Raw genomic sequence first — 6,024 nt, 5'->3', positions numbered from 1 at the left:
TCCCTGGGGGATGGGCTTTGGCATGCCTTTGGGAATTATCTTAATTGCTCGACTGAGGTAGGAAGATCTAGACTGTATAAAAATGTCACGATGACTGAGTACTAGAATGTGTATATTACTGCATTACTCTGCTTTTGACTGATTGCCTTGTGACTGGTTGCTTCAGCACCCTGCCACCTCGACTTCCCTGCAATGGAGGACGGTAACTTGGAATTGTGAGCCAAACGAGCTAGCGCTTTCTCCCTCAGGTTGACTTTGAGTGTTTATCTCACCAACGGAAAAGAAGCTAAGACTGTAGTGAATTTCAAATCAGCCTGACCTACGGAGTGGGTGGGGCCCTGATTTGGCGAGGGAGGGAGACTATGAACTGGCTGTAAACTAAAGCTAAATGATGCTACCTTTTCTGGAAAATACCTCCTTCTCTTTACTACATGAGATGCATACATCATACAGCCCCTAAGGGGCAGATGTTAAACAGATATCAAACCTGGCAGCACCCTGGTCTTAGACTTCCAGTAACTGTCTGTTTTCAGGGCATTCTTACATGTCTGACCCCAGCCCTTACTTCCTTCTCCCACTGGTGGTTTGAATAAGAATGGCCCCCATAGGCTCATATATTTGAGTGCTTGGTCACCAGGTAGTAGAACTGGAACTGTTTGAGAGAATTTGAAGGTTTAGGCAGTGTGGCCCTGTTGGAGTAGGTGTGTCCTTGTTGGAGGAAGTTTGTCATTGGAGGTGGGCTTTGAGGTTTCAAAAGCTTACGCAGGCCCGTGTTTTTCACCCTGCTGCCTGTGGATGAGGATGTAAAGCTCAGTCGCTGCTTCAGTGCCATGTGTGCCGCCATGTTCCCTGCCATGATGATAATGGCGAAGTTGTAAGCAAGTCCCAATTAAATACTTTCTTTTATAAGAATTGCTTTGGTTATGGTGTCTCTTTACAATATGACAGTAACTAAGACAGAAATTGGTACCAGGCATTACATAAGGAGATATGAGTATATATCAAGTTGACAAGGTTTGGACCTGTATGGCTATTCTTGGTTGTCAAGTTGATTACATCTGGAATTAACTAAAACCCAAGTGCCTATGCATACCTGTGATGAAATTTTTTCATACTTAAGTAATTTAAATTGGGAAGGTATAGCTTTAATCTGGATCTTTTGAGGTGGGAAGATCCACCTCTAGTCAGAGCCACACCTTCTTGTGGCAGTCTATATAAAGGACATGGAAGAAGACCATTGCCTGCTGACTCTTGCTTCCACTGATGAGTCTGTTCCTTCATTGGCATTAGAGTTCACTTCTTCAGGGCTCTGGTGTATACTGAAGACTAAATAAGACATCCAGCCTCATGGACAGAACAACTACTGGATTCTTGAACTTCCAATTGTAGACGGCCATTGATGGACTAGCTGGGCATAACAAGTAAGCCATTCTAATAAATAAATCCTGTGTGTGTTCATTTTATAAGCTCTGTTCCACTAGAAAACCATGACTAATAGGCCCAGGAAGGGTGCTTCTCAGAATAAATAACATTCCCCACCATTTCTCTCTGAACCTTTGAGTTTGCTTTATGTGTCTTATAGTATTACATTACATGTTCATATATGTTCTGTTCTCCTTGTTTTCTCCACTGAACACAAGTGCCACTAAAGCAGGGGATGTATTTGTTCCTTTGCTGAACCCAGAGTCTGGAGCAGTACCTGGAAGAAGGGTATCCATGAGTATATGCCAGCTGCTAAGTAAAGAGATGGCCCATGATATAAAACTAAAGAATCAGGGGTAGCCATGATGGTTTTAAAGTTGAGGGTGTGTGGGCTGAAGGTGGTAGGCTGTTCCTGTAGGACATCAAGAAGTAATAAATGCCCTCCAACCATTCTTGGGAATGGCCGATTGCCTTGGAGTATGTCTGGTTAGACTAAGAGTGAGGTAGAAAGATGTGTCTTTGGACAAGAGTTTCAGAGATCCAATGGGAAGCATGTAAGAAGAATCTAGAAGGAGTTTAGAGAAGGAAGGCACAGAACCATGATCCAGGGTGGGAGTCTGAGTAGAAGTCAACAATGATAGAAGAGCTAGAGAGTGCTGAGAAGTAGGCACGGCTCATTGTGTACTCTCAGCTGTCAGCTAAATGGTTGTAGTACAACTCCTGTCCCAAGCCCAAATCCTGTATAGCAATAACTACCCTGTATAGTTATCCTGAGTAAATGATGCTTGCTATGAATCAGAGGCTCTTTGTTCTCTGTTTCTTTTGTAGACAGAGCCCTCTGCAGGCTCCTTCTGGGTCAGAGAGTACAGAGAGGTAGGACACATTGATCTTCAGCATGACCTAGTCTCACACAAATTTCTCCCACAGAAATTGTAAGGGGATTGTGCTCACAGGAGGAAAAGCACAGCCATTGGTAGCAGTTATTTTTTTTTTTAACGTGACTTAGTAGGGAAAGAATTAAGTTCTGCCTCTGAGTGGAAGATTATTAAGTTTTCTGACCTCAGGGTGGGATCTGCTGAAGAGCTCTGGAGAGGGAGAAGGGCTTGGAATTCCATGATGATTTTCCTGTCAGGAGTAAGTCAGTTACAGATGAAAAACGAGAGGGCAAACACTTGGTTCAAAGGAATTAAAACGAGAAGTGGATTTTTAACAGAGCATAATGAGGCCAACTGCCTTAGGTCTGGGCTAACTTGGCATCCTAGGGAAATCACCAGGGCTAGAGCGTCACCTACAGGGGAGGAAGTCTCAGTTCAGTGTGGTTCCCAGCACTGGGGGAACTGAAGACCTTACAATGATTGGGTTGGGGTTGGTTGTCTTTGTAGTTAACGAGAGGAGAAGGAAACACAAAACCCAGTAAATCGAGAGGATGAAACAGTGCTAAATGACAGTTGGGGAGGATGTGGCTGTGTAGTGATCAATTAGTAAATTAGGATGATTTTTGCATGTTTTTTTCTTTCTTTTCCTTTCTCTCCCCTGACCCCTCTTTCTCTCACACACACATATTAGTACATGCTCCCAGAGCTGTCTATGGATGTTGTTGAACTGAGGATGAAAGGGCTGGCGGGACTATATTCTTTTTATTTTCTATGTGTGTACAGTTTAACATAAGTGTATAGACATATGTAAAAACCAGAGGACAACCTCATATGTCATCCTCAGGGACCCCCCCCCACATCTCCTCTGAGACAGAACCTGAGTCTGGAACTTACCAAGTAGGCTAGGCTAGCTGGCCAGTGGGTGCCAGGGATCTGGCTTTTTCTGCCTCGCTAGTATTAGGATGATAAATGTGTGACACCCAGCATTTTTTTAAGTTTTCTAATTCTTTTTTAAAATTTTTATTTAAATAACATTTTTTCACTTCTTTTACATACCAACCAGTTTTCCCTCCCTCCTCTCCTTCTGTTCCCTCCTCTTCCTCATCTATCCCCCTCCCCATTCACTCCTCCTTCATCTCCATTCAGAAAGGGACAGGCCTCACATGGGCTTGTGCAAAGCATGGTACATGTCAAGGCCAGGCGAGGTAATCCAGCATGGGGAATAGGTTACTAAAAGACAGCCAAGCACCAGGGAGAGGTCCTGCTCTCACTGTTAGAAGCCTTACTAAGAGTCCAAGCTGCACACATATTGTCACACACATGCAGAGGGCCTAGGTTAGTCCCATGCAGGCTCTCTGACTGTTGGTCCAGCATCCATGGGTTCCTGCGAACTCAGTTCAGCTGTCTCTGTGGGTTTTCCTATCATGAACTCACTGGCTCGTACGATCCCTTCTTCCCGTCTTCTGCAAGCCTTTTGGAGCTCAGTGCAGTGCTTGTCTGTTCCATCAGTTACTGAATAGAGTATCTCTGATAGCAATCAGGGAAGTCAGCAATCTGCTATGGTAGATGGCCAGGTCAGGCACCCTCTCCACTATTGCTAGGTGTCTTAGTTGGTGTCATCCTTGTGGGTTCCTGGGGTTTTCCCTGGTACCAGGTTTCTCCCTAACCCTGAAATGCCCCCCCCACATCAGGCCTTCTCTTTTGTTACTCTACCCCATCCATCCTGTCTCCAGCCCGTTTCCTGCACTCATCCTGCCCGATCCACTACCTCTAGTTCCCATCCCTCCATGCCCCCAACCTCTGCCCCCAGTTTACCCAGGAGATCTTTTCTATTTTCCCTCCCCAGGAAAATCCATGCATCCTTCTTTGGGCCTTCCTTATTATCTAGCCTTTCTAGGGCTCTGGATTGTAGGTTAGTTATCCTATACTTTACTCCTAATAACCACCTATGAGAGGGTACATATCATGTTTGTCTTTCTGGGTCTAGGTTATCTCACTCAGAATGGCTTTTTCTAGTTACATCCATTTGCTTGCAAATTTTGTGAGGCCATTTACATCCGAGTAGTACTCCATTGTGTAAATGTATCACATTTTCCTTATCCATTCTTCAGTCGAGGGGCATCTAGGTTGTTTACAGGTTCTGGCTATTACATAGTTGAGCAAGTGTCCTTGTAGTATGATTGCATATCCTTTGGGCACATGCCTAAAATTGGGATAGCTATGTCTTGAGTTAGGTTGATGCCCAATTTTCTAAAAAATGGCCATACTTATTTCCAAAGTTGCTGTACAAGTTCGCACTCCCATCAGCAGTGGAGGAGACTCCCATCAGCAGTGGAGGAGTATTCCCCTTACTCCACATCCTCTCTAACAAAACTCATCAGTGTTTTTGATCTTAGCCATTCTGAATAGTATAAGATGGTACCTTAGAGTCATTTTGATTTGCATTTCTCTGATGACTAAGGATGTTAAAGAATTCTTTAAGTGTCTTTTGACTGTTTGAGATTATTCTGTTGAAAATTCTGTGTTTAGATCTGTATCCCATTTTTAAAATTGGATCATTTGGTATTTTGATGTTTAGCTTCTTGAGTTCTTTATATATTTTGGAGATCAACCCTCTGTCAGATGTGAGGTTGGTGAGGATCTTTTTCCACTCTATAGCTTGCCATTTTGTTTTATTGACAGTGTCCTTTGCCTTATAGAAGCTTTTCAGTTTTAGGAGGTCCCTTTTATTAATTGTTGATCTCAGTGTCTGTGTTATTGGTGTTATATTCAGGAGTAGTCTACTGTGCCAATGTGTTCAAGGCTATTTCCCACTTTTTCTTCTATTAGCTTCAGGATAACTAGATTTATGATGAGGTCTTTGATCTATTTGGGCTTGAGTTTTGTGCAGGGTGATAGATATGGATCTATTTACATTCTTCTACAAGTCAACATCTAGTTATTCCAGCACCATTTGTTGAAGATGCTTTCTTTCTTCTATTGCATAATTTTGGCTTTTTTGTCAAAAATCAGGTATTCATATGTATGTGGATTTATGTCAGGATCTTTGATTTGATTCCATTGAGCCACATGTCTGTTTTTATGCTAATACCAAGCTGTTTCTTATTACTATAGCTTTGTAGTAGAGCTTAAAGTCAGGCATGGTGATGCCTCTAGAAGTTCTTGTATTGTATAGGAATGTTTTAGCTATCCTGAGTCTACCCCACCCCGTATGGAGTTGAGTATTGTTCTTTCAAGGTCTATGAAGAATTGTGTTGGATACGCAGCATTTTTTACATGCATTCTGGGATTGAACTTGGGTCCTTATGCTTGTAAGTCATCATGTCTGTCTGTCTGTCTAAGCTGTCTCCTCAACCCTGATGAAATTATGTTTAATGAGGGTCTGAATTGGAACCTAAATGAGTATAGGTAATTTTCTGACATGTAGGCTTATAGTAGGTGGAGATGGCTTGGTCTTGACTCTAGTGAAGACAAAGTGGCCTCTGACAAGGGTTTGTGGCCTTGATAGGAGGGCCAAGAAAGAGAACATGACTCTGTTGTTTATACCATTCTCCCTATCACCATTTCTGATAGCCATGTAGGTAAGGATGACACGGAAGGCAGGAGCCTGGAGTGTAGTCTGTAGTGTCACCAGATACAGAGGGCTAGGACCAATGCTTCAGTAATGAAACACACAAAATTTTCCTTAACTCTGGTTTTAAAAAATAGATTTTTTTTTGTTTGTTTT

Source organism: Myodes glareolus, chromosome 14 (assembly GCF_982192425.1).
Source record: "Myodes glareolus chromosome 14, mMyoGla1.1, whole genome shotgun sequence".
NCBI lineage: Eukaryota > Metazoa > Chordata > Mammalia > Rodentia > Cricetidae > Myodes > Myodes glareolus.
This window is presented reverse-complemented; position numbering follows the sequence as displayed.